Source organism: Podarcis gaigeae (assembly GCF_964106915.1).
Source record: "Podarcis gaigeae genome assembly, chromosome: 12".
Taxonomy (NCBI): Eukaryota; Metazoa; Chordata; class Lepidosauria; order Squamata; family Lacertidae; genus Podarcis; species Podarcis gaigeae.
In genome coordinates this window covers 41,725,682-41,752,724 of record NC_139688.1, presented here as the reverse complement: position 1 = coordinate 41,752,724, position 27,043 = coordinate 41,725,682, and the positions used below count along the sequence as shown (strand labels likewise).

Below are 27,043 nucleotides of genomic sequence, written 5' to 3'. Positions count from 1 at the left end.
ATTATAGCAATCATATAATCCATTGAATTAGAACAATCCCTTTTTATCTGGGGCATGTAATTTCCCCCCTTGTTCTGCAGTATCATTTTAGGTAGCTGGGACATAGATTTTAGTACATAATTGTCAGTAAAATTCTTCGGTTTCCCCCTCCCAATAAAATCTCTCTTCTTACTTTGCTTGGAAATGGGGTCCCGCTAATAGGTCAAGGTCTTCTAAAAGTAAGAGAGCTAAGTGTGGGTGGATCAGAGACCACAAATTAAGGACATTTCCATAGATGATTTGAAAAGGCTCTTAGAGGAGAAAAAATGTAGACCATTAAATGGAAAGAAGAGTCTCATGCAGACTTAAAAATGATAAATGGCTTGAAAAATTAGATACTTTATAGTATTCCAATCTTTAATGGCAAAATCTGATTTTAGAGGGTGTGTGTGTGTGTGTGTGTGTAAAAGGACTGAGGCTTATTGAACATCTAAAGGATTTTGCTGTGAATCCCGATGGTATAATAGGCAGCTCTCCCCTATTGCCCACTGAATTAATAGCAAGTGGAGGTTAAGTCACAAAATGAACTCATTGCTTTTGAAGATAGCGTATCATGTTCCTAAATCAAAGGCTCCGATATTTTCAGCAGGCTTTATTTACAGATTCATAATTTTAATTTAGTGTAATTTAATTTAATTTAATTTAATTTAAATGGACTTGCCTTCAATAGAAGTTTTTAAACAGAGGCTGGAGACTAGGTGACTTTTGAGGTCGCTTCCAACGCTTTGGGTTGCATTCAACTAAGTTTTCATTAGAGTAGTCGCAGTGATATTAATGGAACTAAGTTGATAATGTTCATTGATTTTAGTGAGTCTGCTGTGAATAAGGTAAAGGTAAAAAGCTGAAGGACCCCTGGATGATTAAGTCCAGTCAAAGGTGACTATGGGGTTGCGGCGCTCATCTCACTTCATGACTAAACCGCTTCTGGCGCAACGGGACACCGTGACAGAGAAACTTAGATAAATACCACCCCATGATTCTCTGTAGGTGGCTGTACATGATTAAATTTATAAAGAACGAGTGTGTTCTTAGGATGTCATAAGAGTCAAGGCACAACTAATCTATATTCAGTGATAATGAATACACTCTTGCTTAAGAAGATAAAGGACATAAATCAGACATCAGGAATCACAAGACAGAGAAACCAATAGGAGAACACTTCAATCTCCCAGGACATTCTATACAAGATCTCAAAGTAGCTGTTTTACTACAAAGGAATTTCAGAAATAGACTGGAAAGAGAAGCTGCTGAATTGCAACTTATCACCAAACTTAAAACCATGGAGAGACCTGGTCTGAACAAAGACCTTGGATTCTTATCTCATTATACATGACAAAGCCATTTTTCACCTTCTCACCCCTTGCTTTTTCCTGTAAGACCTATTGCAGTCGTTAAGAGTCGTCAACAGGCTCATCACAGCTATCTGGCAATCACCCATTCCCACCACCCTTCTGAGTAATACCCCTCCCCACCTTCTCACTATATAGAAGGGTCTGGAAACTTCTGTTTCAGTGTATCTGAAGAAGTGTGCATGCACACAAAAGCTCATACCAAGAACTAACTTAGTTGGTCTTTAAGGTGCTACTGGAAGGAATTTTTTTTTTTGTTTTAAGATGATAAGACAAGCATGGAAGGAGCCAACTATATCTAGTGCAAAAGTCTTTGCAAAAATCCCAGCAACTGGAAGTTCTGAGGCAACCACTGGAAACTGATTCTCTGGTGTATCACTTATCTATGGTCTGACACTTCTGAATGACCAGCAAAAAAGAAGAGGACTGTCCACTATCTTTTAAATATAAGTGGGTGGTTCTTTTTTAACTACTACACTATTTTGATTTAGAATTACTTCATCTTAATTGAAGGTTGCTTTGTCTTTGCGATTAAGGAATCCATGACACGTCAATTGTTCAGGCATTATGCTCATTTAAACATACGTTCCAAAAAAGACTCAAGTTTCTTTTGTTAGAATTCTATCTACAAATTTAGATATACACTTGTCATTGCTTTTTTTAAATTTTTATTTTAATGTGAGAAGCTCCATGTGTATTTCAGCTTTAAAAGGCAGAAGGCTTATTCAACATTGAGTTGAATTCCATGCATGTCTGGTCCCAGATTTGCACAAGGAGTTCCTGGATGTGTCGGAATCGCCATTCCCATGGAAGTAGACAGTCTTCCCCAAAATTGTGTGCAAGTTGATCTCCTCCGTTTAAATTAATAATAAAGCAATTCTGGTTTGGAGTAGATCTGGGTACAACTTGGATCATTTACACATGGAAAATATTGCTGGGATGAAAGGAACTAAAGTGTTTTGGACTACGTAAGTCCTTTATAAATTTTATAAATTATTTGGAATAAATACAGGCAACTCCCAATTTACGCGGGGGTTATGTTCCAAGGCACCGCGAGTTTATGTGAAATCGCGTATATTCGAAACACCATTGAAAAAGCCTGCAAACACCTCTTGCTGTTCTGCTCTGAAATTAAACTGTAATTAAAACTCTCACACAGATCAATTCTAACTTTTAAAGAAGCTTCTTTGTACTAGCTCATTTATAATAAAAAAGCGGAAAGTACAGCACCTGCAAATCAATGATTTTAATACTGTTTTGATATGAGCCTCTTGACAATTGTACCTTGTCTTATGTTGTGCTGTCTGCATTATGTTCCAAATGGATCAAATATACACACTTCTCTTTGATTTGGACTTCCATTTGACAAACAGTTGCAGTGTCCTTTGAAAATGTGCTTTGGTACCAGTCAGATGACAAGTGCTGGGAGGGCATCTTCAAAGAGTATCCTTTTTACAGGGAGTCCCCTGAAAGCTGTGGAGAGGGGAGGAAAACCTCCTAAAAATGGAGAAATTTCCCTCCCACAGAGAAAGCTGTTTGTTTTCAAAGTACTTGGGGATGGTGGAAGATTATTCCAATATTTGATAATTGGAGATTGTTTGGAGGAATAGTTGATGACATTATTGGACTTAGCCAGTGGCGTAGCGTGGGGGGTGCAGGGGGGGCCGGCCGCACCGGGCGCAACATCTGGGGGTTAGGGTTAGGGGGCGCAAATCCACGGGTTAGGGGGCGCAAATCCACGGGTTAGGGAGTGCAAATTACTTGCCTTGCCCCGGGTGCTGACAACCCACGATACGCCACTGGACTTAGCTGAGATGGCAATGTTAGCTTATTTAATTAGAGAAAAATTACTATGGACATTTATTAAGGATCGGAAACTTCTTATGCACTTTTTATCTGAAAGAGAAAATGAACAGGGATAGCCTAACTACTGTTGTCTAAGCTCTGGTGACCTCAGGGTCACCAGAGCTTAGATTACTGCAATGTGTTATACATAGGGCTGCCTCTGAAGGCGGTTCAGAAACTTCAGCTGGTGGCCAGGTTGCTCACCGGAGCAAGACGGTTTGAGCATATTACTCCAATCCTAGTCCAACTGCACTGGCTACCAATTAGTTTCCAGGCCCAATTCAAAGTGCTGGTTTTGACCCATAAAGCCTTAAATGGCTCAGGACCGCAATACCACAAGGACCGCCTCTTTCCATATGAACCTACCTGGACCCTGAGACATTCCTGTCAACTTTCAGATTTGAAAATACAGTGGTACCTTGGGTTACATACGCTTCAGGTTACACACTCCGCTAACCCAGAAATAGTGCTTCAGGTTAAGAACTTTGCTTCAGGATAAGAACATCATCATTCTCCGGCGGTGCGGCAGCAGCAGGAGGCCCCATTAGCTAAAGTGGTGCTTCAGATTAAGAACAGTTTCAGGTTAAGAATTAAGTACTTAACACGAGGTACCACTGTAAGGGATCAGCAGCCTCGAAAATAAGGGATCAGCAGCCTCACCTGTCCTGGGGACAGTCTACAGGATATCTAACAATCTGGGATAGCAGCGGGAAGCAGCAGGAAACGGCGCTGGAATAAGGGAATTTCCTGCAAAAAAAGGGAAGGTTGCCAGCTATGCCCTGAGATCATCTTCTGAGGCCCTTCTTCATGTGCCTCCTCCTTGAGAGGTCCGGAGGGTGGCAACACGAGAACGGGGCCTTCTCTGCAGTGGTTCCCCATCTGTGGAATGCTCTCCCCAGGGAAGTTCGCCTGGCACCTTCATTATACACCTTTAGGCGCCAGGCAAAAACGTTCCTTTTAAATCAGGCCTTTGGTTGATCTGATTTACATCCTATGCAATTTTTAAATGTTTTTTTTTGGGGGAGGGGCTATTGGGTTGTTGTTTTATATCTTGATTCTATTATGTGAACCTCCATGAGACCCCCAGGTATAGGGTGGTGTATAAATTCAATCAACAACAGCAACAATAATAACTTGTAATACCTGGATTTGAAGACTGGGGAAAAAATGGCTTATAGAAAATAGGGTAAAGGTACCCATGACCATTAGGTACAGTCGTGGCTGATTCTGGAGTTGCGGCGCTCATCTCGCTTTATTGGCCGAGGGAGCCAGCATACAACTTCTGGGTCATGTGGCCAGCATGACTAAGCCGCTTCTGGGGAACCAGAGCAGCGCACAGAAATGCCGTTTACCTTCCTGCCAGAGTGGTACCTATTTATCTACTTGCACTTTGACGTGCTTTCGGACTGCTAGGTTGGCAGGAGCAGGGACTGAGCAACGGGAGTTCACCCCATCATGGGGATTCAAACCGCTGATCTTCTGATCGGCAAGTCCTAGGCTCTGTTATTAATTTATGTATTTTTGTTATTGTGTTGTTTTTTGGTATGTTTGTGGTTGTGTTTTAGGTTATGTTGTGTTTCTTTAAAAAAAACAGCTTAATAAAAAGAATAAAAAAAAAAAGTCCTAGGCTCTGTGGTTTAACCCACAGCGCCACCCGCGTCCCTTAGAAAATAGAATAGTTGAATGTTAATGTGTGAATACTATGTTTAGCTGACAGACAGAGAACTGGAAGTCTTTTTATCTTTTTCCACTGTCCAGGCAAAAGTCTGTAGGAGGGGTCAGGACAGCAGGCAAGAGCCGCCTCCAGCAGGCCTTTGATGTGTCTTCTCTACCTTGAGCTTCCTTGCTGAGCAAGAAGGTTAAGATGGAGTTGGCAGAAAGAAGGACGTTTCATTTGGGAGCAGTGCGCGCCTACGCAATTTATGCCCGCAAGTGCTCTTTGGAGTACACAGCGAGGGATTGAATTGTACCCAGATTTGGAACTGTCATGTGGAATAGTTTGGTTTTGATCCTGTGGAAGACGCTGGAGAATATGAGCTCCCTGGAGCGAGTTAAAAAAAAAAATGAGCAAGGGACACAGATTGCGCCACACGGTTGGAGGTATTGGACAACTAGACGCTCTTTATAATGGAACGCAATGTCTCCAAACCAGTTTATTGGAGGACAAGCACGGCTAGTCTTGACTTTGGCTCTCAGGAATAATAGTATAAAAGGTGCTTGTCTAAGAGAAACTATAAACATCCTTGGCATGAAAATACCCAGTAGTTTTTCCTTGCTGTAGTCTATTTGTTTTTCTTGTTTATTGCTTAGAATTGCTTAACCACACTGATTGCTAACAACGCTGAGGTAAAGTGTACAAAAACGATGGCTCCAGTGGTCTATTATGGAGAATAGTGTTAGAGTGGAGCAGCAATTTATCTGGGACCATTGCATATGCGCAGCAACTCCAAATTGTGCAGTTTAACATCATTCAAGGCTTTGCATGACTTGAACTGGGAACAAAAGGGTAGGGAGGATTGGATGTGTGATGCAGACACTACGCAAAATCCAAACTGATTTTTTAGGGCCGATATGAGGACTCTCATGGGCGGAATATAAATAATAAATTATTATTATTATTACAGTGGAACCTCTGTTTTCAAGCGTCTAGGAAGCCGAGTGTTTCGGAACCCGAATGCCGGAAACCCAGAAGCACCGTATTTTTCGCTCCATAAGACGCACCTGACCATAAGACGCACCTAGTTTTTAGAGGAGGAAAACAAGAAAAATATTCTGAACGAAACAGTGGATGTATGATTTTTGTGGTTCATGCTGTGGCCACAGACATGTGATTTGACTGTGAGTTTGGGGTAACCATATGCAAAAATCCTGAGGATCCATGTGGACCCGTGCTTTGTAACCACATTTTTGCGCCATTGTGGCCCCACGAAACAGTGAATGTGTGATTTTTAGGTGCAGGCTATAGCCATGGACATACTATGTGATCTGATGGTGAATTTGGGGTGACCTAATGCTAAAATCCTGAGGATCCATGTGCTTTTACCTCCCCCCTCCCAGGCAGCCTCCTTTATCGCTAGTGTCCCTTATCTCCCTCCCAATCGCTTGCTGCTCAGCTGCTCAGCAGCTTTGTTTCAACACCCCCTTCCCTCTTTCTTAAAAAAAAAAAGCACGATCTGCTTTTCGCCCGTGGGCAATTCGGCTCCAGGTACCACGCATTCACCCCATAAGACGCAGACATTTCCCCCTTTTTTAAGGAGGAAAAAAGTGCGTCTTATGGAACGAAAAATATGGTAAACGTTTCTGTTTTTGAACGCGCTTCCGGGGCACGTTTTTCAATTTTCTTATTGGAAATTGCCCTTTGCGCCTCAGTTTTTGAATGTTTTGAAACGGATTACGTTTGACGACCAAGGGTTCACTGTATTATTATTATTATTATTATTACTGCTGCTGCTACTACTACAACCTCAGAATACAAACGTTAATCCCAAACAGAGTCCTGGTTATTATGGCCTATAGCTCAGAAAGCCCCACTGAACCTCTAAATATTGTTGTGATCTTACCCCCATCCTCTCTGGCCAACATGCCTAACCATCTGGGATGCTGGGACTTGTATACCTTCAACATCTGGAGGGGCACTGATTCCTCGCCCCTGCCTTACCACATGATGGAATACAAAGGCATAATCCTGAAACCGTCAGGCAATGCAATGGACCCTTGTGTCATCAAGACGTACGTGCCCATCTACTGCAAGGGGAAAGGGGGAACGAATGGTGATGTGGGAAACTGAGGAAAAGTCCTGCATAGCAAATAGCAGCTTGATAACATCACCTTGCTGTATAGGTCTGTATAGTTAAAGTATGGTTTTCCCAGTAGTGATGTATGGAAGTGAGAGCTGGACCATAAAGAAGGCTGAAGAATTGATGCTTTTGAATTATGGTGCTGGAGGAGACACTTGAGAGACCCATGGACTGCAAGAAGAACAAATCTATCCATTCTTAAGGAAATCAGCCCTAAGTCCTCACTGGAAGGACAGATCCTGAAGCTGAGGCTCTAATAATTTGGCCACCTCATGAGAAGAGAAGACTCCCTGGAGAAGACCCTGATGTTGGGAAAGATGGAGGGCACAAGGAGAAGGGAACAACAGAGGACAAGATGGTTGGACAGTGTTCTCAAAGCTACCAGCATGAGTTTGACCAAGCTGCGGGAGGCAGTGGAAGACAGGAGTGCCTAGCGTGCTCTGGTCCATGGGGTCACGAAGAGTCGGACATTTCTAAACGACTAAACAACAACAAACAGGCTTATAACAGGACCAGCTTGGAATAGTATGCTTTGTAGTTTACAATGCAGGTTCTAGTAGTAGAGCAACAGTCCTTTGCAGGAACCATTAAATTCAGAATGCATGTATGCTATGTGTCAAAAAAACTGCTTTGAGCGTAAGTAACTTCTGCTGCTATTACTAATTACAGCCTTTACAGGGCAAACTACACATGAAGAAGAATTTTATGATTCTTTATATTTCCCCCCTCCCTGGGAAAAGCAACGTATGTATGTTTGCTTGTGTGATTTGAATGTCCTTTGCTCACAGTTTCAGCCTCCTGCAGCTGTTTTTTGTTTGTTTGTTTTGGGGTGTGTGTTTTTTTTAAGCACAGGCAGGAAAAACTGTAGAACTGCCTAACTAAACAAAAACAGTTCCTGCTCTGTGGCATTTACATTCTGAATATTAGGCAGTTTTCGTAGTGCTTTGAGTGAGTGATAGCTCCTAGTTAGGTCCGCTTTTGTGACACATCCCCGGTCTCTTAGAAATCAAATCATTTTGAGGCTGGAGGTAGACTCCTAAAGATTGATTAATCTACAAAGATAATACTGCAAGGCTTTCATGTTTTCATATAAATTATGAAAATAGAGATGAGTGTGGATTAAAGTAAAATGAGATCAAGATTTCATTAGATCTCTGGTTCTTATTTCTGAAACACGTCTATTTAATATTTGTGTATTACTCATCCTCCAGCATAGCTAAGCTCAGGTGAATTTTCCTCATGTTTCATTCAGCAAAAAAGTTACCTTTATAAAAAACAACAACTTGGATTAAAGAGGACCATCTTTTAAAAAAAAAAAAATTATTTAATCATTTTTTCAGTACAAACATCAACCACAAAAGACACATACAACAAAAACCATAATAACAATAATAACACAATTTGACAATTCAGATTTGAATACACTGATATACCTATGACTACACCTTTTTTAACAATATTTTCCCACCTCTCTCTCCTCCCCCTACTTCCCACCTCTATCCGCCTTATTGCTTAAATATTCGTTCCAGATTTCTTCATATTTATCCATTTTGCGTTGACATGCAATTTGTTCGTATGTAGCTAATCTGTCCATATTATCAATCCATGTGCTCAATGGAATCTTTTTGCGGCTCTTCCAATTCATCAAAACAAGTTTTTTTGCTTATAATATAGCACAGTACATCCATTTTTTTTTGACACTTTGAAATCTCCCACGTTTCCGGAATATAATTTAGAATTAAATTCAGTTCCCCTAAATAACAATTTATTTTTATTACTCTTGCTATAAATATCCTTACCTCGCACCAAAATGATCTTATCACTGGGCAGTTAATCTACATATGTACTAAGTTCGCATTTTTACTCCCACATCTCCAGCAGTTGTCTGCACTTGTTATTTTCTTCTGGTATAGTTCTGCTGGAGTCCGAATATTATTTTCTGTTGAATAAGTCTTAGTCTTAGATCCATAGAGGCTATTTCTGTTGATTTTATAATTGACTCCCATATATCATTTGTTATCTGTACCCCTAACTCTTCACTCCATTTTTGTCTATCATATTCTAAATCATATTTCCCCTGTTGAGTAGGGTTTTATACAGTGGAAATGTAAAGTTTTTTCGTTTTTGTTGCAGAGATTAAATCTTGTAGCAGCATGGATGTTTCTGATGCTGCTATAGCATCAGGGCCAAACTGCCTTTCCATCTTCAGCTTTTCTTTTATGGGTACTTGGCCGACTATCTAGAGTGGGAAACTCATTTTACTGCATCAAAGATAAAGGAAGAACTATAATGAGATACATTTCTGAATTTCATTTGTTCTGATAAGTGGAGTCCAGAGGTACCAGGCATCTCACTTTTCCACATATCATTGGTTCTGCTGTATTTTAACTAGAATCCAATCTTTTTCGTAGAGTGTAGTTGTCAGTTCAGGTTGGAATAATCTGCAGTACAAGTCTGCCACAGACTTGTCATCGCTGCTGTCTTGTGACAAATAAGGCTCTTAAGAGAAGGTGCCAGATTCATATTATGAGAAGTAGAAAGTGTAGTGGAGAGGAAAAATGATATTAGTATTGCAGCTTACATAATAGAAATAGGAAGGTTTCACTGTGAATTGTATTAATGTTACTAAATGCTTCTCTACAAATAATAATAATAATAACTTTGGGGTTTCTTTGGGGTGTGCTGTAATTCCAGGGCATTGCCCCTTAGTGAATAGCCTATATTGATCAATGTTATGGTACTTGCGAGGAAGTATTAGTGCAGGCATAGGCAAATTCGGCCCTCCAGATATTTTGGTACTACAACTCCCCTCATCCCTAGCTAACAGGACCAGTGGTCAGGGATGATGGGAATTGTAGTTCCAAAGCATCTGGAGGGCCGAGTTTGCCTATGCCTGGACTAGTGCAAGAATCCTACAGTACCAGTTGGGTTTCTGTCCAATTGGCTTTGACTGTTGTTGCTATGTGTGTTCCTATAATGAAGAATTCTGCTAGCATTCTGTATGGAACAGAAGTTTAGACTAGCTACAGTTGCATTATAACAATTAATTATATTAATTAACACTTATTAGCTCCAACTTGGAGAAAACTGTAGTTGTACCCAGTTATTTTTCTAGATCAAAATCTCAAAAAAAAGAAAGAAGAGTTTTTATTTCGAAGTTAGTCTCAACAGGTTTTATCTGCAATGGGAACAGGACTTGCAAGTCTTGAAACACAACATTCTAGGGCCTGTGAGAGGCAAAGGGGAGCAAATTTGTGGGAGTGGGATATGGAGTCCAGCAGTAAAGGAATAGAGTCCATGTTCCTCAGGCAATGTACCGCTAACAATAAGGAAAACAGAAAATGCTATTTCCAGGGATTGCATGTTCTTGCATGTCCCATGCTTTTGAGAAGTACTGTACATCCATCCCTAATTAGGCCAACAGTATTAACTCAATCCAAACTCGAATTCTTTCAGAAGCACAAAGCAACAATTAAAAGTGCATAATTCAAAAAGGTTATCCCAGCCAATCCAAGACAATTAGTGAATCCGATGTAGAGAACTCAAAACTCACGCAGTGGGTTGATTGAGCTACAGACTTCAGGTCATATTTCAGTATGTATTATACGGTCAGGAAATTAAATAGCAGAGTTACCACCACCCCCTGCCCATCCCGTACAGTGCTTTCACACATATAGCATTATGAGTTTGTGGGTGCCAGACTTCTAATCCTTATAATCCCAGCAACTGTGAAAATGTAAATCAAGCTAGCTTCCTCATGAGGTGATCACCTGGGAGATGGGCCATTAAGAGAAATAAAGGACAGGAAAGGGGCCATTTGAACAGAGGAAAGGGGGCTCTGTGGCAGATGGCAAATAGGTGGGGCTCTCCCTCCCTCTCTTACATAGTTAGTAAGATAAAACAGCAGTACTGCTGTGTTTTGCTGCTATGTCAGCTAGAAGCTGGGTGCAAAAAAAGGCTGGAGGCTGGACAGGCAAAGAGAAAGCCATGACTGATTTCTGCTTGAATCTGAGGCTGTGGCTATGGGAGAAACAAGGCGCTTTGGGGGTGTTGATCATAGGCTCAGGTTGTATATATGTGTAAATAAACCATATAACCTAAAGACACCACAGTCTGTGCTGTGCCAAAAGTAAACATAAACCCTGAAACCCCTGGAATCTCCCACCACTGGGACAACAATGGCCTTGATTTATATTTTTAAATCCAACCCTCTCCAGTCTGTGAAACATAAATATTCCACCACTGACAATTCCGTTGGTAATTGCCCAAAGAGAATGAAGTAAACATAGGGATATGTTTATTAAGCACCCTAATTTGCATGTTTTCAGTGCTCCAGCATCACGCTGTTGAGTAATGTTCAGCTTGTTATTCGCTATAAATCCTAACATCCTTTTTTCGAAAATGCCATTACCTAGCCTGTAATCCTCCCTTTTCCCTTTTGCTTTTTAGCTAGTTAGGTTTCCCACCCCCTCCCTTTCTGGTGCATTTCCATGTGTCCTTGTTAAATTTTATTTGATAGCTTATGTAGAACATTTAACATGCCTGCAGTTGGAACACCGTCATAATGGTAAATCTGCATATTTTAAGTTACTCCCCACACATTCATAAAAAGATGGATCAGAACAAAAGTTCAATATTCTTCTCTCATAGCGGTTAACCAGATGTTTAGCAGGACATGAACACAACAGCGTTTTCTCTAAAAACTAAACAAAAGCAAAACCCACTTCATTGTTGCAGTTTGATCTCATCCATTACCATTTGTTTACTTTAATAAGCAAAACAAAACAGTTATATCTCTATATTATTGTTAGTTCCTTTTAAAGCTTTATTGGGGGTTAATGGCTTGGTTTTTTGTTTTGTTTTTTATGTATTTTTATTTTGTGATTTTTATGTTGTGAAACCTGTGGGTGATTGATTGATTGATTGATTGATTGATTGGAGAAGGAAGGAAGGAAGAAAGGAAGGAAGGAAGAATAACGTCATCAATCTTGCCCTATGATCGTTCTGATATTTGGTGGTAGGGGCAAAGCTTTGGAATGTGAGTTCAAAAACCAGCTCGCCAAGTTCATAAACCTCACCATAGCTGTCAACTTACAGATTTGAAAATAAGGGACCAGCAGCCTCGAAAATAAGGGATCAGCAGCCAAAATAAGGGATTTTCTGGGCACAGGTATGTTTGACTTCTGAGCCCTTCTGAGCCAAAGGCAGAAAGCCCAGCCAACAGCCAAACGAAGCCTCATCAATAAGGGACAGCAGCGGGACATGGCGCTGGGATAAGGGACTGACCCGCCAAATAAGGGACACTTGACAGCTATGAACCTCACCCCAACCCATGCTAAATAAAGTCCAAACTACTCTGGTCAAGTTGTTTAGCTTGAAACGCTATAAAATAGCCCCCATCACAACCCCTCTCTGATAACCTCTTCTGTTTCCTTATTCAAAATTTAACTAGCAGTGAGAAAGAGATCCTGTATTGGGACTTCCATAAACTTCTCCACTAGGCCCGAGTGCTGCTGTGCATTGCTTTTGCCAGTTTTGACATTTTTCACAGTCCCTGGCAACTCCTATAGTTCCTCTGTTAATCTCTCCATCGCACCATAGATCTGAGATTTCATTTACCGTCTTGTACCCCACCACAACCTGTTTCTGTCACCAAGTGTAGGTTGAGAAAAAGAAACGGGCTGGTTGGTACCATAAAGGCTAAAGTTAATGAGCTTGTTTGTGCTCTTGATGACATAATTAGGACTGCAACAGGTTCCAAACTTGAAGGATAAGAACAGACTACTTACAAATTTTGCAATTAGTTGTCTCATTACATGGGTTTGGTGTATGTTTCCCTCTTGTAACGTTGCACTGAACATCTTGGAATTTGGAATTCCACCTTTGTTTTTTCATTTCTCCATTAGTAAGTTCCCTCTTATCTACACGCTCACCTCCTGCAATTACCAAGCTCGCTCTTCCTTGGGTATGGCTTGCAAAGTGCTTTTTTGAATTACTACTTTCAGTAGTTGCCAGACCTCTGCATTTTCACTTCGTGTAACGTGTGCTATCCAAAAATGCACTCTGAATGTGGCAGCTGAATTTATTTATTTATTTATTTATTATCAATCCTGATCACACATTGAGGTAATGCGGAGAATGACTCTTCTTTTCAGGTGACTTGCTTCCAGACCAGTTGCTTAAAGCTTCTGTCAGCCATCTAGCAACGTGTAGGCTGACAGACTGGCACACGAAAAAATTGGATGCATATGTTCAGAGGGAAAGCATGAGACTGTGGTCTTACCCATATGAGAAAGCCAAGGTGTATTTTGAGCTGTTTATGGTGTATTGAAGGACTGTTACGTTTGTCTACTCCATGGGTAGGCAAACTAAGGCCTGGGGACCAGATCCGGCCCAATCGCCTTCTAAATCCGGCCTGGGAACAGTCCAGGAATCAGCGTATTTTTACATGAGTAGAATGTGTGCTTTTATTTAAAATGCATCTCTGGGTTATTTGTGGGGCATAGGAATTCGTTCATCCCCCCCCCCCCCAAATAGTCCGGTCTCCCACAAGGTCTGAGGGACAGTGGACCGGCCCCCTGATGAAAAAGTTTGCTGACCCCTGGTCTACTCCATTACCCCCAAAATCCCTTCCTCTTTGACCAGTATGAAAACCAAGCAGGCTGGTGGAAAACAGTCTGATTGCTTCATAGAAGGACTGTTATTTGATGCTTGCTGGAACCAGCACAGAACTGCAGCTTACTAGCCTCTTAACAGGTTTATAGCTATGTTGGCCAGTTACCTCTGTGGGCTGGTTTGCAAGACGGTGCTATATAGACAGCACACAAGGACAGACCTCCAGCAATGTATAATTGTTTGTGGCCTTTTGGGTAGTCATCCTTGTCAAGAAAAGATGTGCACACATGCATGTTATTTCTTTCTGTGGCTGATTTCTTTCTGTGGAGGGATTTAAGTTTGAAATTATGCATGGGGGGAAAGGGGCAACCTCTCCTCCCTTCCCAGTGCCCCAGTAGCTCTACTGCTACTTTTGGAAGAAGGAAACTATGTACTGTGTCCAAACATGGAATTCCACCGGAAAGCATAGTTGGCCCTAGGGCACAGGCCTCTCGGACCCCCATAGAGGGCAGGCCGGCATAATGGAAGCTGGGTGAAAAATGGATGTTACTAGGTTTCAGATTCTTTTTATATATACAGCGGTACCTTGGTTCTTGAACTGCTTAGTGTCACGGCTAAAATGGCCGCTGTTTCTTTAATGCGAATAAAGCTGGGTCAGCATGACTCAGCGGTCTGCACCAAGTTGTATATGTAAAGTGAGAAATGTTAGTTTGTGCTGAGGCTGGTGTTTGGGTTGGTTGGTGCTGGTGTGTATTCTTATTCAGTCGTGTTTTGCACAAAGACTTCTAAGAATAAAACTCTGCAAGGATATTCTTCTGGACTCTTTTATGCTGACAAGGGTCTGAGGACCAGGCCGAGGAGACAAAGGGAGGTCAGAACCCTTTCCTTCTTTTTTTTGCTTTTTACAAACACTGACACTTAGTTGTCAAACAAATCGGCTCCCGAACACCGAAAACCCAAAAATAAGTGTTCCGGTTTTCGAACATTTTTCAGAATGTCCAACATGTCTTCTGCTCAAATGCAGAAAGCTCCTGCAGCTACACCTTGGTTTTCGAACGGTTTCAGAAGTTGAACAGACTTCTGGAACGGATTAAGTTCGAGAACCAAGGTACCACTGTGTGTGTGTGTGTGTGTGTGTGTGTGTGTGTATTTATTCTGTTTTACAATTTAAAGTACTCATTTTTACATCCTTAAGATATCAATGATTTCCTTTCTTCTCTTTCCATTGTTCATTTTACATATCATAAATCCCTGCATATTTTACAGAAACTATACCATTCAGTATTCCATTATTACATCCATCATAACTTGTTTACACTGTTGAATTTATCTTTATGCTGCCAGTGTTTTCAGCTGTACACAATTTTTTCCCATATATTCAATAAACATTTTCCAATCTTCTTTAAACATATGTTCTTCTTCTCTTGTTCTGTATGTTAAGTCTGCAAGCTGCGCATATTCTGCCAACTTAAGTTGCCACTCTTCTTTGGTTGGGACCTCGTTCATTTTCCATTTTTCGGGCTAAGAAAGCATGGGCCGCAGTAGTGGTATACATAAACAACCTATTTTGACACCAAGGCTTCAGATTCTTCAGCATGAGATCTAGAATTCTACACTAGGAAAAAATGGAATTCTGTGGGGACCGGGGGAAAAATTGCAAAAGAATCACCCCTACCAAGGGGCAAAGACAGTGAAGGAGAACCTGACCACATTTTCAGGTTTTCTGCACCACTATGATGATTATTTATTGCCAGAGGCAATAAAATCATGCTTTCACACAGAGCATGGCCATAGGTACAATATGCACCTCTGTGTCAAAGATACCATACAATATAACTTTTTTAAAAAATCAGTAAAAATGCTATATAACAGAAAAAAGTGACAAAATATCTAGAAATTGTCTTCTCCCTTCCCTTAAACAATTGCATTAAAAGTATATCAGATTGAACTTTTAAAACAGGCTTAAACTTCAGCACACACATCAATTGATCCAGTAAGGTTTTCCTCCCTGAGAAGTTTGTGTCTGAATGAAAATTCGTATGTGCAGAATCCTCAGAATGAAGATACATGTCTTGGGCCCTAAGGAAACACAAATGTTCTTTTCTGCTTTCTCCTGTCAATGAGTCACTTTGTTCTAGATGTGCTGATTAATCTAAGCCTCTGACTGACATTGGTAATAACCCGGAAGGTGGCAGACTTCAGATTCAACTGTTGGGTTATTGTGTACCCACTAGAATTGATACTTGGTGCCTTGATTCAGTTGTGCAGAGGGGCGGGGGACGACTCCGATTCTTATTCTGTACAAACTGTAAACTGATGGGCCTTTATTACTTCCAGGCTTGGCTGAATTATTAAGCAGCAGCTGCTTCACCTCTCCGCAGGAGAATGCAGGCATTTGGTTAAATGAATTACTACCACTTCTCACACTTTCTCAGACAGAGGATGCCTTTCACTTCTGACAGCCAAATAACAGTTGCTGATGCAGAATGTTCTTTGCAGAAGAACTGAAGCTGGCAGAATTTTTCTCTCTTACAATGGATACGTAATTTACGTTCGGTTCAACTGTATTTCTGCGTCGATGAATTATTTTTACTCCATTAAGGATTATGTGAAATGGCTCATTTCTGTGCTTGACCCACTCAGTCCTCCAAACAGGAAAGGTTGGATTTACAATGGAGTTAGAATATGAGGTTCGTCCGTGAAACATAGGTGCTCTGAGAGCCAGTGTGGTGTAGTGGTTAAGAGTGGTAGTCTCGTAATCTGGTGAACTGGGTTCGCGTCTCCGCTCCTCCACATGCAGTTGCTGGGTGACCTTGGGCTAGTCACACTTCTCTGAAGTCTCTCAGCCCCACTCACCTCACAGAGTGTTTGTTGTGGGGGAGGAAGGGAAAAGGAGAATGTTAGCCGCTTTGAGACTCCTTCAGGTAGTGATAAAGCGGGATATCAAATCCAAACTCCTCCTCCTCTTCTTCCTCTGAAAATAGCTATATTTTAATGTAGTGTTAGAAACTCAGGTATATAAGCTAGGTGCCAAATGGCTTCTTAAACCAGTATTACGGTCACCAAAACAGAATGCCTAGTTGCTATTTTGGGGCCAGAAGAGCTCAAAAGTTGTATTGTTCAATATGGCTTTTTGGTTACTGAGATTCATTCTGATAGTGTAGATGCAATATCATGGATAGAATTCTACAGGATGTGTTGCTAGTGTGTAAACAGTTCAGATCAAATGATCCCCATGCAGGCACCTCTAGATGATCGCAAATGGCCAATAACCAAGTGCAAAATGTGTCTGGTGAATTTCAAATGCTGTTGTAAGGATAGGTGTGTGTGTGAGGGGGGGGGGAGGAAGGACTCAGCTAAATTGGCAAAGAAAAATCGCTTTATATGCGCTGTTTATGCATTCTAACACTATGGCACCAGATGGCGCTGTGGAGTTCTGTTTTTGCCAACCTGATTTCTCATACGAAGTTTGCAATGCGTTTAAACGAAACACTTCTTTGATGTGTATAGATCCAGCCAGAGAGAGAAATAACTGTAAGCAAATGGACTTCATTTGGGGAACACCCTTATGGCAGTAAGAACATGGTCTCCTTCCTTCTCCAGTCATCTATATGTGATGTGAAGAAAGAAAGAAGCTAGGCCTAGTAAAAAAGAATTGTCCTCCAGAAAGGCCTTCATCTTCAGAAGTCTTGTTCTGTGTCCTTCCACCGGGATGCCAGACGGAGCCTTCTTGATTAAAGTTCTACATTTATAGAATTCCCTTCCAGTTTATTTTAAGTGCTCCTAGTTTGCTTTTCTTGCCGTTTTAATGATTGTGCAAACCTTAGAATGCTTTAAAGAATTTTATCTGTTGTTTTGTTACTGTTGTTCGGCCGTGCTATACTATTCTTGCAATGCCCACTGTCCTGAAATCCAAATTGGCGTAGAGATATTTTATGCAAATTATTTTTTAAAAAAATATATATTATAGACCACCATGGGACCTTTTTAAACACCAAGAGGCAGTATATAAATAACTGGCTATTTTCTTCCATTCTAGGCCAGAATTCTGTGTGACAGAAATGCCACTGTTCACAGCTCCCTCCAACCTATTGGCGTTTGAGGGGAATGAATATATATATATTTGAAAGTAATTCAGTTTATACATTATTTTTCAAATGACTGAGTCCACCTGAATGGTTTGCCCTGTTAGCCCTGCTTGCCCTTGACCCAGATGGCTACTTCCATTGCTGTTACGATAGCTCTAGCAAAAGGATGTTGTGTGATAGAGTGTGATAGATTAGTTATGCAAACTGATATGTCCTTACTACACCTGCCCTGGTACCTTCAACTGCTGTTGTATTTGAATGATCTATGAGATTTTAGAGTCAGGTGCAGCATAGTTTGACTGTTCATTGCCACTGTGGGCAATATCATACCCTCCAACTTTTCTCTGGTGAAAATAGGGACGTCCTATTCAATCATGATGATGATGATGTTGTTGTTACCCCACCCATCTGACTGTGTTGCTTCAACTACTCTGGACGGCATCTTTCATATATAAAAACGTAATAGAACATCAAACATTAAAATACTTCCCTATACAGGGCTGCCTTCAGAAGTCCTCTAAAGGTTGTGTAGTTACTTATCTCCTTAGCTCAGGGATTGGATAACTCCAAAGCCTCCATCGTTTCTCTGATGAAGATAGGCGCTGTGGGTTAAACCACAGAGCCTAGGGCTTGCAGATCAGAAGGTTAGCGGTTCGAATCCCTGCGATGGGGTGAGCTCCCGTTGCTCAAACTCTGCTCCTACCAACCTAGCAGTTTGAAGTGCAAGTAGATAAATAGGTACCGCTCCAGCAGGAAGGTAAACGGCGTTTCCATGTGCTGCTCTGGTTCACCAGAAGCAACTTAGTCATGCTGGCCACATGATCCGGAAGCTGTATGCCGACTCCCTTGGCCAGTAAAGTGAGATGAGCACCACAGCCCCAGAGTCGTCCACAACTGAACCTAATGGTCAGTGGTCCCTTTACCTTTACGTTTAAGGAAAAGGGCATTCTGGGATCAAAGCAGAAACCAGGATGGCTTCTGTAAATCTGGGATTGTCCTTGGATAATATTGGAGGGTCTGCAATATTCCAGAGGTTTCATGCTGGTTGATAGGACTCTTACAAGTTCCACCATGCAAAAGTCAGAGGTTTCTATATAAGCATCTCTCTCCATCCAGGAAAGACAGAGGGAGTCTGGCCATTCAAGGACAGCCAGGCAAAAAAAAAAAGGGGGGTGGAAATCCCACAGAGAGATGTGAATTGTGAGCTTGACAGTGAGGCCTGGACGGCTGCATTTTCTCCTTAGGCCCGAGGTTCCCAACCCCTCCTCTAGATAGTCTGCCCGCATCTATATGGCCGCTGTTTTCTTTGCATGCTAGAAAACCTATTGCTCTTGACACATTTAATCTGATGTCCTGTCTAGTTTCTCTAACCTATGCCCTGGAACCTGTGGCGTCCTGCTACTTAGCACAGTTTGTGTGAGAATATAACCGCGTTGTTTCTCGTCCTGCGAAAACAGAAATAAAAACATCCTTTCTTCATCCACGACTGTAATGCAGTTAGACTTGAAACCTATCAAGAGAAGAGTCTGCATTGGCATTGCCAAACCATTGCGTTTCTGTGTAGCGGTCGGAATCTTTCGCACCAGATTTGTTTTTGTTTCTTAATTGATCCATGTCAACTCCGAGTCTCATGACTGAATTCTTGTCTTGCGGCACCCTGATGACTAACAAATGTATTATTGTGGCATGTGCTAGGGCAAATGCTCTCAGCCTGGCACGCATGTGTGCGTGCATGCAAACACACACACACACACACACATATACACACACACACAGAGATATTTTGGACTACAAAGCCCCTCATTCCTGACCATTTGGCATGCTGCCTGAGGTTGTTGGGAGTTGTAATCCAACACAGCTGGAGGGCAACAAGGTGAGGAAAGCTGAGCTGCTGTAACTGAATACAGTGGTACCTTGGTTCTCAAACGCCTTGGTATTCAAATACAGTAGTACCTTGGGTTAAGTACTTAATTTGTTCCGGAGGTCTGTACTTAACCTGAAACTGTTCTTAACCTGAAGCACCACTTTAGCTAATGGGGCCTCCTGCTGCTGCTGCATCACCGGAGCACAATTTCTGTTCTCATCCTGAAGCAAAGTTCTTAACCTGAAGCACTATTTCTGGGTTAGCGGAGTCTGTAACCTGAAGCGTATGTAACCTGAAGCGTATGTAACCTGAGGTACCACTGTAACTTGGAACCCAAACACTGCAAACCCGGAAGTAAGTTCCGGTTTGTGAACTGTTTTCGGAAGCCAAACGTGCTCCATTTTGAGTGCCACACTTCCGTTTTGAGTGTTACGCTGAGGTCTGTCGGTTTTTGCTGTTTATTCTGCGTTGTTGTTTTTTGCGGCTCTTTTGTTTTCTTTTTGTGGCTATGTGGAACCCAGTTCAGCTACTGATTGATTGTGTGACTTCAGTACATAGTTTATTGCTTTCATTTTATGGATCAATGGTCTCGTTAGATAGTAAAATTCATGTTAAATTGCTGTTTTAGAGGTTGTTTTTAAAAGTCTGGAACGGATTAATCCATTTTGCAATCCTTTATTTTTTAAAAAAATAAATGTTATTTTAAAAGGTTTTAACATACATTATTATTTGCATTACTCCACAAACAATCTCAATACCTTTACGGGGGTCTTCAAACCCCTGGACTTGCCCGCCACCTTCTCCCCAGTTTCCAATAGTTACCTCTTCTGCTACTACAGCGGCAAGAATGTTATTTGCCCCAAAATGGAAAGAAGCAGAAGTCACAGTAAAGGAAGAATGGATACAAAAACTTATGGAATATGCAGAAATGGTGAAACCTACCAGAAGAATAAGAAATCAAGATAACAGTTTTTTAAATAAAAGAATGGAAATGGTTTATTTAATATTTACAGATAAATTGCGAAGAGATAAAAATGTTTTCAGGATTATTGTAATAACCTGCAGTTTTATAAGAGTATATATTTAAAGAAGATGAATAAATGAGCAAATTAAGTTAATTTGGATATACAGAAGATATTAAAAACAAATTTAAGGAACCACAGAAAGTGGTGGAAGGAAGTCAAGTTTTGAAATGTCAAAATGATTGTAAAATTAGTGAAATGTATAAAATTAGTGAAATGTATAAACTTGAAAAGTATAAATAAATAAATACATAAATAAAAAGAATTACAGTGGTACCTCAGGTTACATACGCTTCAGGTTACAGACTCCACTAACCTAGTGCTTCAGGTGAAGAACTTTGCTTCAGGATGAGAACAGAAATCGTGCTCCGGCAGCGCAGCAGCAGCAGGAGGCCCCATTAGCTAAAGTGGTGCTTCAGGTTAAGAACAGTTCCAGGTTAAGAACGGACCTCCGGAACGAATTAAGTACTTAACCCAAGATACCACTGTAGTCTATGTTCCATAGGAATGTGATTAAAAATAAATAAATCCCCAATTTGTTAGTTTTTAACCACAGAGAAAACTGTCCCTTTGGAATTTAGTTTTTAAAAGTTACTTTTGAAAGTTAAATATAAAAGTGCTGGAGTATATAGAATTTCATTACTTTATTTTATTTTTTATTAATGTGTGAACTTCCACTTCGGTTCTTATACTGTATGACCAGGTGTATGTCTATACTGATAGACATCTCACTATGACGATGATAAATTTGAGTGATGTCAAGTAAAATACAGTCCAGACTTGGCGGATTAGATCTTCATTCTGATCAGTAAAACTTTCCGGTGAGCAACTGCTACAATCATGTCTTCTGAGTTCATCCTTCAATAGTTTCTAGGCGCATAGTGTCTGTGAGATAAGCATTTGCTGAGTCGTGCTATTTTTATTTTTATTTTTACCCTCAGATGCTAAGAACAGAAGACCTGTGATCCCTGTATCTGCGCACATATTTGAAAACAGATATGGTTTCTGTCATCCTCCTGCTCAATCTTGTCTCTCATTTATGGGCTCGTTCTAAGGTCAGTTTTTACAGTGTTTAAATTCTGTTAAATGTTTTGGAAGAAAGGCAAGGCAAGACTCACGAATGCAAGGTAATGTTTTCCTCCAGAGAAAACAGATGCCCTCTTCTGAAATAAACTTTTCAAAATGTTGTGCAGAGCGACAGAAGGCAGCAGTGTTAATTTTTTTAAAAAAGGATTGTATAAATGAAGGAGTTCGTGAGGCCTTGTCTAGAGTTGCATGCATAGCAGAATGACAGAGAGACCCTGCTGTATTTGGTGCAGGGAGATTCCATAGAGTCCTGTGCCCTATTGTTTCAGTGCTGCTGGAGCCAGGACAAAAGAGGCAGATAATCAGGGTGTTGGGGAGAGGGATAGGATACAGGCAGCGTGGATAAAAATCAATGATTTAAATAAATAAAAATCAGATTTTTTAAAAAAAATTAAATCAGATTTTTAAATATTTAAATCAGATTTTTAAAATGCACTGGGAAATGCAGAGTGGATGAAAATCAGTGATTTTTTTTAAAATAAGATTTTTTAAATTTTAAATTGGATTTTTAAAATAAAATGCTTTTGGAGGGAAAAAAATTCTAAAGATAGTTTTCTATTTAAGTTACATTATAGTCCAAAGGCTATTCATCAGGAAATAAGGATTTGTTTCAAGTTTTTCATGAAATTGTTTAACCACATCAGTTAACCAACATGGATACGTATGCTATAATGTTACTGTTTTAGTTAAATAAATTGTGTAAATTGCTATTAAGGAAATGATTGTTTTTCCCTTTCCAATAAAGTACAGCGAAAAGTCGTTCAACTATAAACAGTTAACTTCTTAAACCTCACAATAATTTCATAATTGTCTGTGTATTTCTAATGGTATAACCAACAGTTATTTTTGGTATAACTGTAAAAATTACTCTGAAAAATTATTATTCCAAAAATGAAACCTTCATCTGGTTGTAAATATTAAGATACCAGTAAGAATGAGTCTTTCTGTAAAAAAAAAAGATTTAAATCAAGTCTTACTGACTAGTGATTTAAATTGTTATTTAAATCAATTTGATTTAAATCAAATCCATCCTGTATACAGGTGTATAAAATTCTACATGATTCAAAGTGGATAGAGATAATTTTGTTCTCCCTACTAGAACCCGGGCTCTGCATATTCCTCCTCTTCCTCTAACGTTCTCTACCAAGTTGGGTAAAGGTAAAGGGGCCCCTGACTGTTAAGTGCAGTTGCGAATGGCTCTGGGGTTGCAGCGCTCATCTCGCTTTACTGGCCGAGGGAGCCTGCGTACAGCTTCCGGGTCATGTGGCCAGCATGACTAAGCCGCTTCTGGCAAACCAGAGCAGCGCACGGAAACGCCGTTTACCTTCCTGCCGGAGCGGTACCTATTTATCTACTTGCACTTTGACGTGCTTTTGAACTGCTAGGATGGCAGGAGCTGGGACCGAGCAACGGGAGCTCACCCCATCACGGGGATTCGAACCGCTGACCTTCTGATCGGCAAGTCCTAGGCTCTGTGGTTTAAGCAGTGTTTCCCAACCTTGGGCCTCCAGCTGTTTTTGAACTACAATTCCCATCATCCCTGACCACTGGTCTTGCTAGCTAGGGATGATGGGAGTTGTAGTCCAAAAACAGCTGGAGGCCCAAGGTTGGGAAACACTGGTTTAACGCACAGTGCCAACCACGTCCCCTCTACCAAGTTAGTTTTTTTTTTAAAAAATGTAGTCAAAGTCTCGTTTCCCATCATAATTTTACTTTCCTATAACAGAAGTGATAAGAATATGGACAGACTTTGAGCAATTGGAAGAACGGAGTTACCATAAATCCCCTAAGGGCTGTGTCCCGTGTCACTGGAAAGATTTCGTGAAGCATTTATATAGCCATACCCACAACTTAACATCTAAACACTTTCACAAAAGGCTTAGGTAGAGAATCTGATAAAAGTTGCTCTTTTCTTAAAAACAAAGTGTGCATATCTTTCTGTAACAAATATTTAAGACATGGGCTTGTGGCTTTAGAATGTAACTTCAGAACTATTATTGTTTATCAGATTTGTTGCACTCTGTTCATTTTTTTATTGCTATCATTTATTATACTTTATCCTATCTTCCATTCAGGGAGCTTTTGAGGTAAGTTGGCCTGCGAGAGAGGAAAAACTAAAGTCAGCTTTGTAGCCAAGTGGGGATTTGAACATGAGTGACCCCAGTCCTAACCTGATATGGTAAAACACTGGTTTTCTAAGCCTTTCTCCTATCATTTGTTATGAGATCTGGAAGACACTCAGAGCTGGTCTTGCTGTTAGGTAGAGTGATGTGCAATGAAAAGACTAACAAATTGTTATTTAATGTATTTTTAGTCTGAGCGGTGAGGCGCTTATGGGATTTTCTGCTTTAAGTGCCAAAATAATTTGGCCAGGCTTGGGTGTTGGGTCTTCGGTGTGTGTCTGGCATTTGCTGGTGAAGGCACACGTGAGTGAAAAACTTACAAATGAAGAGAAAATAGATGCCAAATGTCCACCACACCAAATGCAACAGCCTCAATGTCAGTTTGATGGCCTCAAGGGCATTTGCCTGAGCAGGTGGTTGATAAACTGTTGAATAACACCTGTCTGCGTTCACATTAAAAAACACACACACTTAATTAAGAAGATATTTTGTACTATTTTTAAAAGTAATTAGTCACCCATCTCTCTGTAATATAACAAGCAACACAGAATGCTGTTGTGAGGTAAGGAGCAGTTACCATTTGGGGCAGTTTTAATGTGAAAAAATGTAAATCTATGCTGACACCGAGTTATGCCCAACATTTACCCAAATTGCCAGTTCCTATGCACGGAGATGTACATAATTTTCTGAAGGAGATTTTAAAAATTAAATAAGGGGTGAACTTACATGGATATTTTCATCACAGGACGACTATAAGATCAAGCAACGACTTCAGGCTGGTTGACACAATTTTACATTTCATGAATGCATAGATGAGGAAGCAGAATCCTGCGTGTGTCTGTCTGTCTGTCTGTCTGTCTATCTATCTATCTATCTATCTATCTATCTATCTATCTATCTATCTATCTATCTCTGAACTGGCATGGGAAAAAGCTGGATCTTTCCACCATACAGAAAGAGCCTTAGGTGCATAGAAGCCTTATGCTTAAGGTTCTGTTAGCAGTTCTGCTGAACATGCAGAGGTTGGTTCTCCTTGTGTGAATGGAATGTTTGTAGAACAAAGATGGCGGACAGCCTTTGTCTCTCCCTTGAGGTCACGCTGAGCACATTGACCACATTTGGACAACCCTAATGTTGCTTAATTGTTGTTGTTGGCTTAATTGTTGTCTGTCTCGAGAGGCCATGGAGTGCGCTTCTGGGGGTGAAGTCAGACCACTGTGTTCGCTGCACCAAAGCAGCCTCCCTTGGGTGCATGCCTGGGCAGTCTGTATGGAAGTCTGGGGAGGTGTGTGGAGGCAGTGTGTATGGCAGGGGTAGGCAACCTAAGGCCCATGGGCTACAAGCGGCTCACGGGGGTTGTTTAACCGGCCCCTGAGCCGCCCCCGAACCAAGCCGCCCGCTCGGCAAGTCCCTGCGTGCTGCGCTAAACTGGCGCAGCGCACCGTGGGGACCTGCTTCTGCAGCGCCAAAAATCACATCTGCGCAGACGCAGGAAATTGTGTCTGCTCAGACACAGATGTCGGAAATCACCAGCATACGCAATCCGATCCACGGAGGAATCCCAGGCAAGGTGAACCTTGCCAACCCCTGGTGTATGGGCTGCCAAGATGACAAGAACCACACACACACCCCTGCTCTGTGTCACTGATATGGTCCAAAGGAAAGAAGAGAAGAAGAAGAGTTTGGATTTGATATCCCGCTTTATCACTACCCTAAGGAGTCTCAAAGCGGCTAACATTCTCCTTTCCCTTCCTCCCCCACAACAAACACTCTGTGAGGTGAGTGGGGCTGAGAGACTTCAGAGAAGTGTGACTAGCCCAAGGTCACCCAGCAGCTGCATGTGGAGGAGCGGGGAAGCGAACCCGGTTCCCCAGATTATAAGACTACCGCTCTTAACCACTACACCACACCGGCTCTCAAGCAGAGCAATACTGCAGGAGTTGCCAGAAGGAAGCATAAGGCTAAACCAAGTGAGGGTAGCTGATGGTTCTCAAACTCTTGGTGAGTTAGGCATGATGGGAGTTGTGGTCCAAAATCAGCTAGAGACCCAGTCTAGTCCAATGCCCTGCAATGTGGAAATATGGAGCTGTCCCATACAGGAATCGAACCTACAGCCTTGGTGTTATCAGCGCCACACTCTAAGCGATAAATCTAAAAGAGCTTCTCTTACTGAGTTGAAAATATTGAAACAACCAAGAGAAAGAGAATATAGAGTGAAGGAGAAATGTCTCAGATCCCAGGAACTGTATTCTTAGAGTCTGACTCGGCTTCCTTCTCCTCCATCCTACTCTAGAGAAAGTTGGCTTTTTTGTATAATTGCGTCTGTATCTGTCGATGCTGTTAAAGACAGCAGAATGTATGCCATGTGCTGGCAGATAGGTCTGAGCACATGTTTCTGTGGGTGGAATTGCCATATCAGGCTTTCTGGCAATCGTGGTTAATTTTTAATCCATACTTATGTCCTTTTTATGGTCTCCCTTTTGGAAGTTGTTAATACATAGCAGCTGACTGAATTTCCCTGCTTTTGATTAACCAAGAGCTTAATTATCCTGTTCCTCAGACTTGGTGGGTGAACCTTCCTCTCTTCCAGATCAATTCTTGGTCAATATGTTCAAGAGAATGAAGGCCATGTTATGTGCTTGTTTTCCCCCTGCATAACTTTATCAATATTTTGTGTGTTTGTGTCTGAGAAGGGTAGACACGAATTGGCTCACTTAACACAAAAAAATAACTATGACCTAATCCCATTGACTGTAACGTCATTGTGGCTCTCTCTTGCATTCAGTATAATATTTGCAAAGTTCTTGCGTTGTCTAAAGGTCATGCTGCAATTGTGAATCAGTTTAATTTATCTGCTGCTTGTATGAGTATCTCAGCAGATTTTTAAGACTCGTTCCACAAGTTATACTGCCAGGTTTATTCCGGATATTATATAGGAGTGTTACCTTGCTAATTAAAAATCACAAATGAACATTTACAGCACAATCCTATACATTTTAGCCAGGAATAAGTCCCACTGAATTTACTAAGCAAAGGGGCTGACTCCCAGATAAATATTCACAGGGTTGCAGCCTTCCCTCCCTCTCTTTAACTATTTTGTTAAGTATTCTTGAGCTGGTATTTACTGTATAGATAGATATAATGAACATTCAAGAGCAAGTTTGCTTAGAACACAAGGAACAAAGCAAAAATTGTCCTCTTAAAGTAAAGGGAAA

General features: G+C 41.1%; 1 protein-coding gene across 1 annotated transcript in view; it reads left to right on the top strand.

Moving 5' to 3' along the window:
* Positions 1-27,043, top strand: part of THRB (thyroid hormone receptor beta) — a 163,420-nt gene that overhangs the window by 20,906 nt on the left and 115,471 nt on the right. The window contains exon 2 of the mRNA XM_083706033.1: positions 21,561-21,674. The gene's annotated coding sequence lies outside the window, so the exon portion shown is untranslated. The remainder of the gene's footprint in view (positions 1-21,560; positions 21,675-27,043) is intronic.